Raw genomic sequence first — 10,136 nt, forward strand, 5'->3', positions numbered from 1 at the left:
GCCATTGTTTCCTTATTGATTTTTTTAATTAGATGATCTGTCCATTGCTGTGAGTGGGGTGTTGATGTCTTTTACTATTATGGTATTACTATCGATGAGTTTCTTTATGTTTGTGATTAATTGATTTATATATTTGGGTTCTGCCACATTTGGCGCAGAAGTATTTACAATTGTTAGGTCTTCCTGTCAGATAGACCCCTTAATTATGCTATAATGCCCTTCTTCATCTCTTGTTACAGTCTTTATTTTAAAGTCTATATTGTCTGATATAAGTATGACTACTCTGGATTTCTTTTGTTGACCATTAGCATGATAGATGGTTCTCCATTCCCTTATTTTCAATCTGAAGGTGTCTTTAGGTCTAAAGTGGGTCTCTTGTAAACAGCATATAGATGGATCTTGTTTTCTTATCCATTCTGTTATCCTATGTCTTTTGATTGGAGCATTGAGTCTACTGACGTTTAGAGTGAGTACTGAAAGATATGAATTTATTGCCATTATGATGCTTGTAGAGTTGGAGTTTCTGGTGGTGTTCTCTGGTGCTTTCTAATCTTTTGTTATATATATACTTTTTCATCTTTTTTCCCCTCAGAAAGTCCCCCTTAAAATTTCTTGCAGGGCTGGTTTAGTGGTCACAAACTCCTTTAATTTTTGTTTGTCTGGGAAACTTTTTATCTCTCCTTCTATTTTGAATGACAGCCTTGCTGGATAAAGAATTCTTGGCTGCATATTTTTCTGATTCAGCACATTGAATATATCCTGCCACTCCTTTCTGGCCTGCCATGTTTCTGTGGATAGGTCTGCTGCAAACCTGATCTGTCTTCCCTTTTAGGTTAGGGACTTTTTTTTACCTTGCTGCTTTCATGATTCTCTCCTTGCCTGAGTATTTTGTGAATTTCACTATGATATGTCTTGTTGATGGTCTGTTTTTGTTGAATCTAATGGGGGTCCTCTGTGCTTCCTGGATTTTGATGTCTGTGTCTTTCCCCAGGTTAGGAAAATTTTCTGCTATGATTTGCTCACATAACCCTTCTACCCCTATTTCTCCCTCTTCCTCTTTTGGGACCCCTATGATTCTGATGTTGTTCCTTTTTAATGAGTCACTGATTTCTCTAATTCTTAAATTGTGCTCTTTTGCCTTAATCTCCCTTTTTTTTCTGCTTCATTATTCTCTATAAGTTTGTCCTCTATATCGCTGATTCTCTGTTCTGCCTCATCCATCCTTGCCACCGCTGCATCCATCCATGATTGCACCTCAGTTATAGCATTTTTAATTTCATTCTGGCTATTTTTTACTTCTTTCATCTCTGCAGAAAGGGATTCTAATCTATTTTCGACTCCAGCTAGTATTCTTATTATCGTGATTCTAAATTCTGGTTCAGACATCTTGCTTGTATCTATGTTGGTTAAATCCCTGGCTGTCGTTTCTTCATGCTCTTTCTTTTGGGGTGAATTCCTTCATTTTATCATTTTGAAGGGAGAAAAGGAATTAATGAGGTAGAAAAATTGAAACTAAAAGAATTAAAATTAAAAAATATTAAAATTAAAAATTAAACACACACACACACAAATAGAATAGATGATGCTATTTCTAGGTGTGTTTTGGTCTGGGTGTTGAAAGTTGTTTGACAGATTAGAAAAAAATGGGGGTTAGAAAAATAAAGGAAATCGTTTGAGAATTTGAAAAATTCTCAATTCATTTAGTAGACTAAATTCATTTAGTAGACTAAAATGAGATGATGGGGGTAAACTAGAATTTGAAAAAATATACACAAAAGTAAAGAATATAGTAGAAAAAAATTAAAGAAAAATGTTTTTAATAAAAATTAAAATAAGTATGAATTTTTTCATTTTCTGTATTTAAGAAAAAAGAAAAGAAACTAAAAAGAGAAAAAAGATAAAAAGAAAAAAATCGTTTAAATTTTGAAAAAGTGAATACACTGTAGTAGGCTAAAATAAAATGATGGAAGTAAAGTAGAATTTGAAAAAATTACACAAAAGTAAAAACTACAGTAATAAAAATTAAAGAAATATATTTTTGATAAAAATTAAAAATAAAAATGCATTTTGTCTCTTTCTGTATTCAAAAAAAGAATTGTAAAAGAGAAAAAGGAAAAAGAAAAAAACAACAAAAAAGAGAAAGAATATTGAATAGATGAACCTGCTAACAGATTGAAGTAGGACTGAAATTGCTTCATTTTTCCCTAGAAGTCAGTCTATGTAGCTCTTTATAGTCCATAAATTAAGCCAGTGGTGAGACTTGTGTTCTTGAAGAGCGAAGTTGGCCCAGTTGGATGGGGCTTAGTGTAACAGCTCTGCTCTCCACTAGATGGGGCTGCTAGCTTACAGGGGTGGATTGTTGCGGTGCTCGTAGGTGCGTATGCACATGCGCGGGAGCAGTGAAAATGGCACCACCCAGCTACCCAGTCTGTTTTCCTGGATCAGCAATTGTGCACCCATCCTCTGTCTTCAGCTCTTGTCCACTCCCAGGTTTTTCACTCTCTGTGACCAGGCCCCAGGAAGTACCTCTCTGCCAAGTTTTGTCTCAGATGTGGCTGTTTTCCCCGGCCCCTTACTTCTGAAGGACTGCAGCTTTGACCTGTTCTGCCCCTTTGTGGGAGGGTCTCACTGAGCAATGGCCAAATGAGCAATGGCCAAATGTCGGCTGCACCCAGGAATGCCCGCTGGACCCTGCTGCTGCCTGTACCCTGAGACTGTGGCCAGGTGCCAGCCTGCCCCAGAAAATGTTCGTGAGACAGTGTAGCAGCAGCGTTTCAGGGATTATGGAAAATCACAACACACATCTGGCATCAGGCTTCACCCTTAATGACCTTGCCCCAGCACCAGTGAATGTGGCTGCCTTCCGGGGTCTGCTGGTACCAGGTGGATTCAACAGTCTGTACCAAATGTCCTTCCAGCAGTGGAACCACTTTTCCCCGTGTGGCCCAAGAACCTCCCAGATTCCACTCTGTTCCTGGGGATTCACCCTTCCCACCAGAGCACCACCAGGTATTGAGCTGTGGAGGTCCAGCCTTTGTGCTCCCCTTGTTTACAGTCTCAATGGAATTAAAAAAAAATTTTTTTTAACGTTTATTTATTTTTGAGACAGAGAGAGACAGAGCATGAACAGGGGAGGGTCAGAGAGAAGGAGACACAGAATCTGAAGCAGGCTCCAGGCTCTTAGCTGTCAGCACAGAGCCTGACGCGGGGCTCGAACTCATGGACCACGAGATCATGACCTGAGCTGAAGTCAGCCACTTAACCGACTGAGCCACCCAGGTGCCCCAGTCTCAATGGAATTTAAACCCTCTCCTTTCTCCTTTCTCCCTTTTTAGTTTAGTCCGTGCACTGTTTCCAATTTTCCACTTTCTCTCCAGCTGCTTTTGGGGAGGGGTGCTTTTCCCGTATTCTCCCCCCTTCCCCAGTCTCCATCCTCTCTCTGCCTGCAAAAGCAGTTCCCTACTTTTCACAGCTTCTCCCTCCCCAAGTTCAGGTCTCCATGCCGGGTACCTGCTGAATTCTGTGGTTCAGGTTGTGCAATTGTTGTGTTAATCCTCCAGTCAGTTTTCTAGGTGTGTAGGATGGTTTAGTGTTGGTCTGGCTATATTTCATGGACACAAGACACACAAAAAGCTTCCATGCTGTTCTGCCATCTTAACTCCTCCCTTGAAAAAAATATTCTGAATACACATCTCTTACTAGGCATATGATTTGCAAATAGTTTACTTTATCCTGTGAGTTATGTTTTCACTTTCTTGGTGGTATCATTTGCAGCACAAAAGTTTTTAATATTGGTATAGTCCAATTTATCTTTTTATTCTTTTGTTGCTTATACTTTTGTTATGGGATTTAGAAACCATTATTTAACTTAAAGTCACAGATTTTATCCTATGTTTTAGTCTAAGAGTTTTATAAGTTAGCACTCATATTTAAGCCTATGATCCAGTTTGAAGTAATTTTTGTGTATAATTGAGGTAGGGGTTCAAATTCATTATATGCATGTGGATATCCTGTTGTCCTAGCTCCATTTATTGAAAGATTGTTCTTTTTCCATTGAATTGTCTTGGCACTTTTATTGAAAGTCAATTGGCCATAAATATAAGGGTTTATTTCTAGTATCTCAATTCAATTCCATTGAGCTATATGGCTATCCTTATGCCAGCACCACACTGACTTGATTATAGTGTAATTTTGTGGCAAGTTGTGAAATCGAGAAGTGTGAATTCTTCCAAATTTATTCTTTTTCAAGATTGTTTTAGCTATTCTGAATCCCTTGGACATCTTCATAAATTTGAAAATCAGCTTTTCCATTTCTTCAAAAAAGGAAGTTGGGATTTTGATAGGAATTTTGTTAAATCAGTAGATGATTTGCCAAGTATTGCCATCTTAACAGTATTAAGCCTTCCAGTCCATTAACATAGGATGTCTTTCCATTTATTTAGATCTTTTTAAATTTATTTCAACAATATTTTATAGTTTCAATGTGTAAGTCCTGAACTTTTGTTAAATTTATTCTTATTTTATTTTTTTCATGCTGTTTTAAAGGGAATTGTTTCCTTAAATTCATTTTTCAAACTGTTTATTGCCAGTATACCTAAATACAACTTATTTTGATAAATTGATCATGCAGTGCTGAACTTTATTAATTCTAAAAGGTTTTTTTAGTGGATTCCTTAGGATTTTCTAGATACAAAGCCATGTCATCCAAAATAGAGACAGTTTGACTTCTTCCTTTTCAATGTGGATGACTTTTATTTCCTTTTCTTGCCTAATCATATTGACTAAAACCTTAGAAGCCCCAGTGCAATATTGAATAGAAGTAACAAGACAGGACATCCTGGTCTTATTCCTAATATTAGGAGAAAAGCAGTCAGATGTTCGCCATTAAATGTGTGCTAATTGTGGGTTTTTCTTAGGTGGCTTATCAAGTGGAAGAAGTTTCCTTCTGTCCACAATTTCTTTTATTTTTTCTATCCACAATTTCTTGAATGTTTTTATTATGAAAGGAAATTGGACTCCGTCAAATGCTTTTCTTGCATCTTTTGAAATAATTTTTTGTTCTTTATTCTATTAATATGGTGTATTAAATGAAATGATTTTCAGATATTAAAACAATGTACATTCTTGGGATAAATTTCACTTGGTCATGGTATATAATCCTTTTCATATGTTGCTGGAATCATTTTGCTAGTATTTTGTTAAATATTTGTGCAAGTATATTCATAAGAGGTCTGTAGGGTTTTTTTTCTTTATGTGATGTTTTTGTTTTGTTTTGTTTTGTTTTGGTATCAGGATAATACTGGCCTTGTAAAATGAGTTGGTAAGTTTTATTTTTCTGGTTTTGGAAAATTTCAAAATTTGGTGTTGATTCTCTTTTGGGTATTTGGTAGAGTTCACAGTGAAGCCATCTGGGCATGGGCTTTCCTTTTGGGGAGTTTTAATATTACTAATTCAGTCTCTTACTTGTTACAGATTTTCTATTTCTTCTTGGGTCAATTCTGATAATTTTCATCTTTCCAGGAATTTCCCATTTCTTCTAATTTATCTGATTTGTTGGCATACAGTTATTAACAGGTCTCCTTTATAATTATTTTTATTTCCATAAGATCAGTAGTGATATCCTGGTTTTAGTATTTTAGTACTTTATATTCTTCTTTTTTAAAGTTTATTTTGAGAGAGAGAGAGAGCATGAGAGCAGGGGAGGGACAGGGAAAGTGGACAGACAGGAGTGAAAATTCCAAGCAGACTCTTCACTGTCAGTGCAGAGCCCCATGTGGGGCTTGAACTCACGAACTGTGAGATCATGACCTGAGCCAAAATCAAGAGTTAGACTTAACCTACTGAGCCACCCAGGTGCCCCATATAGTATTTTGGTATTTTGTGTTTTCTCTTTTTTTCATTTGGTCACTCTAGCTAAAGTTTTGTCAATTTTGTTAGTCTTTTCAAAGAACATTTTTTTTTTCATTTTCTCTATGTTTTTTCCTATTCTCTTTTACCTTTTACACTTAGTCTTTATTATTCCCTTTCTTCAGCTTCCTTTGGGTTAGTTTACTCTTATTTTTCTAGTTTCTTTCTTTCTTTTTGAATGCTTACTTATTCATTTTTGAGAGAGAGAGGGAGAGTGCAAGCAGGAGAGGGGCAGAGAGAGAAGGAGACAGAGAATCCCAAGCAGGTTCTGTGCTGCCAGCATGGAGCCTGACATGGGGCTGGAACCTATGAACCATGAGATCATGACTTGATATGAAACCAAGAATTAGACACTTAACTGACTGAGTCACCCAGGTGCCCCATTATTTTTCTAGTTTCTTAAGGTGGAAGACTAGGTTATTGATTTGAGTACTTTATTATAGTTTTGAGTATATGTTTACAGCTATCAATTTTCCTCTGAGTGCTACTTTAGCTACATTCTATGCATTTTGGCATTTTGTGTGTTCATTTTCCTTTTCAAAGTATTTCATAGTTTTCCTTGTGATTTCTTCTTTGTCCCATTAGTTATTTAGGAATATGTTGTTTAATTTACATATATTTGTGAAGTTCCCAAATTTTCTTCTGTTATTGATTTCTGCTATTCATTCATTATGGAAGCTTATTCTGTGGTCCAGCATGATAGCTGGAGAATGTTCCACGTGTGTGTGAGAAGTATATTCTATTTCCATTATGTAGTGTGTTCAATCAATGTCTTTTAGGCCTAGTTGGTTTATAGTGTTGTCAAGGTCTCCTACTTTTTTTTTTTAATTGAGCATCTTTCTAGTTGTTCTATCCATTATTGAAAGAAAAGTATTGAGGTCTCCAAAGATTATTGTTGAATTGTCTATTTTTTCCTTCAGTTGTCTCAGCTTTTGCTGCATGTATTTTGGGTCCCCGTTATTAGATGCATGTATATTCATAATTGTTATATCTTTCTCATGAGTTGAGATTTTTTTTTTGTTATAAAATGTCCCTTATCTCTAGTAACATGGATCCTCTTCCTTACAAGAGAAATGAAATGGAGCAGTTGAGATTCCAGTAGTCTTGGCCTACTGTGCCTAGAATGGAGCTTCAGCCCTAGGGGTGAGGGTAGAATGAGGGAAGGGAGACTGGTACTCTCTGCAGCATCAACCAAAGGGGACTTCTGCAACCTGAGTCTGGGAGGGGGATGGGAAAGGCTGGTAGCTTACCCCTGCCAAGATGAAGCAGTAGCTCCAGACTGGGAGCTGATGGGAGAGGAAGCTGTCTTCCTTTTGGCCACACTGATTTGGGGTAGAGCTCCTATAATAATGGGGGTATGGGGTAGGGGACAAGGAAGGAGTTGTGGCTAAAATGCCAAAGACTGTCATCATTCTTACTGAAATTTAGTAAATTTTCTTCAAAGAATACTTCTCCCTTTGCTGTATGTCCTCAGGACAATTTCTAGAGATGGTAATTGATTTAAAAAAAATAATTTTCACCAGTTAAATAGTGGTTTTGCTGGAGAGGGAGTCTGCCAAGCTCCTTATACACCTTTCAGGAAGTCCTGCCCCTCCATGTAAAATTTCAAAAGAATAAACAGGGCTACGTGTAGCTTGTAGAAGGCTACCCAGAAATTCTTAACTGTTGGGGTTTCCATGACCAGAAATGAGGAAAAACAAAACCTAGCCCTTGGTAGAACCAAATTACAAAGAAATAAGAGTTGGCTGCTGAGTGGCCACATATTTGCCTTTCACTTCTTTGAGAAATCAATCTCATTACTCAGCAACTCAAAATTATGGCAGCAATAAAAGTGCAATTGCATTTGTGTGAAGGCCTAACCTAGCCCAGTGCTTCGTATTGCTTATAAGCTCTGTGGGCAAATGCCAAGGCAGGAGGCTGATTAGAAAGAGGCCATAGATTTAAAAAAATCTAATTATGTAGTTAAAAGGAAAAGTGGAGCTTGGGAGAAGTGAAAAAGTACATTCCCAAACTGAGCGTCTCTTGATAGAAGAGAATGTAGTTTGTGGTAGGCTGATGTAGGCTGGGGAGGTCTCAGATCCCCCCCCCCCCCATAGTAAAGAGGATCTTTACTATGTTAATGAGGTGACTTTGGGACTGCATCTAAGTATGGGGGCTGGTTCTGGGAAACCAACCATGCAATTAGAAGGCTGGAAATCTTGGTCCTACCCCCAGTGACCTCTGGGGGAGTGTGTAGGTGCTAAAGGTTGCATTAATCACCAATGGCCAATGATTTAAGCAATCTTACCTATGCACTGGAGCCTTTAATAAAAAACCCCAAAAGTGGGGGTTTGTAGAACTTCAAGTTGGTGAACATGTGGAGGTGCTGGGAGAATGGCACACCCAGAGAGGACATGGAAGCTCCACAGCCCTTCCCATGTATCTTGCCCTGGGCATCTCTTCCTTCTGGCTGTTCCTTAGTTATATTCTTTTATAATAACCTAGTAAGTAAAGTATTTCTCTGAGTTCTGTGAGCCATTGTAGCAAATTAATTGAACCCAGGGGTGGGGCCACTGGAACCTCCAATCTTTAGCTGGTCAGTCAGAAGCACAAGTTGATAACCTGGATTTTCAATTGGCATCTGAAGCAGGGGGCAGTTATATAGGACTGAGCCCTTAACCTGAGGGATCTGGAGTGATCTCCAGGTAGACAGTGTCAGAATTCAGTTGAACTGTGGGACACCCAGCTAATATCTGAGAATTGCTTGGTGGTGTGGGGAAAAACCCCATACTGGAATTGTGAGCAGAATTGTAATTAGCTTCCTGGAAGTCCAGGCAAAAGGTCAAGTATGGGAGTTGCAAAGTTGAGATAATCAGAAAGGGGGGTCACAGGCCAGTTATTCAGGGCAAGTTTACTTTTTTTCCTACTGCTGACATTGGCCTTTGATACCTTGGTATTCTTGAAAGTAGAAAAAGACTTGTTTAAATTGCTCTTAAAGACGGGACAGAAATTTCACAGTGAATATTTATAAAGGAGCTTTGCTAGACTGCGTCTTGAAAAGTGAAACAAAAAGTATTAAAATAAGTTTATTTTATTGTACACTTAACAGAACTGAAGTTGCACACGCAACTATCCACCTGCTCTTTGAATGAACAGTGTGAAGCATGGGCTGACCTTTTCGGTGGAATTTTCCCAACAAACGTATATGATAGAATGAAATATCATTCTCAAATTCATGTTTGACTTTTGCAGCACGATCATCAAAAGGGTTATTTTTGCAAAAACTCTTTGAGCACTTTATCAATTTTCTCAAGAGCCTCTCTTATTCCTTTGATATTCAGACTGATCTCTTTCAAAGTCTTCATGGTATCATCGTCCTTGCTGTTTTCCCCTCTTCAGTTGTTAACTGCTCTAATGCTCCCAAATACATATTTGTCAAACCTTTGCACATGATGTCAGTAGTTCTTCAACTTCACTTTCATGGACTTTATGAAATTCTTCCCCCTTTCACAGCAATATTTGCAATTATACTTTGCAATCAGTTTGCATTGTATTCCCAGTGTATTGATCATCTGTCAACCAGTGAGAGGTAGAGCAGCAAAGCTTCTATGGGATAGGAAGGAATAGACCCTAGGGTGAGTGTGGGAGAAATGCCAAGGAGGGAGGGCTAATATTATAAATGGAGACTTTTGCTTCCCTAGCAAACTTGCAACTGTAGGGATTGAGGTAATGAATATTTGAACAAAGGCAAATCTTGTACTAAACTTTTAAAGTTTTTCTCATATGGCCCCTTACAAAGAGAAACACAAAGTTAATGAAGCAGTAAGCAGTATGCTTAATAGCAAGTGTGCAGCAAAATTGGTGGCACATTTTACATGACTGTTTCTTGTAACTATCTCTGATATAAGTTGGGGCAGAACATCTATGCATAGCACATGGAGGTGATTCTGTGAGGAGTTGACCTGATTTAACCCAACATGTAGTTTGCCTGCATTAGTTTTCTGCTGCTATATAACAAGTGACCCAAAACTTATTGACTTAAAACAACAAAAATTTATTATCTCATAGTTTCTGGGGAAGAAATCCAGGAGTAGCTTAGATGTGGGTCAGCCAGGGCTACAGTCACCTGAAGAATGCCTGTGTCTGGAGGGTCTGTTCCCGAGCTCGCTCACATGTGAGTGGAAGGAAGGAAGCTTCGGTTCCTTGCTAGATGGATCTTATTATAGGGTTTCTCATGACATGGCTTCCTC

At 38.1% G+C, this 10,136-nt stretch overlaps 1 long non-coding RNA gene across 1 annotated transcript; it reads right to left on the reverse strand.

The window, feature by feature from the left end:
- Positions 1 to 571: 571 nt before the first annotated feature.
- On the reverse strand, positions 572 to 3,246 carry LOC131493572 (uncharacterized). Its single transcript, XR_009252756.1, has 2 exons — positions 3,089 to 3,246; positions 572 to 1,129 (listed from the first exon to the last, which is right to left on the reverse strand). It is a non-coding gene; the product is annotated as an uncharacterized LOC131493572 (long non-coding RNA).
- Between the last annotated feature and the right edge of the window lie 6,890 nt (positions 3,247 to 10,136).

Source organism: Neofelis nebulosa, chromosome 2 (genome assembly GCF_028018385.1).
Source record: "Neofelis nebulosa isolate mNeoNeb1 chromosome 2, mNeoNeb1.pri, whole genome shotgun sequence".
NCBI classification, from domain to species: Eukaryota; Metazoa; Chordata; class Mammalia; order Carnivora; family Felidae; genus Neofelis; species Neofelis nebulosa.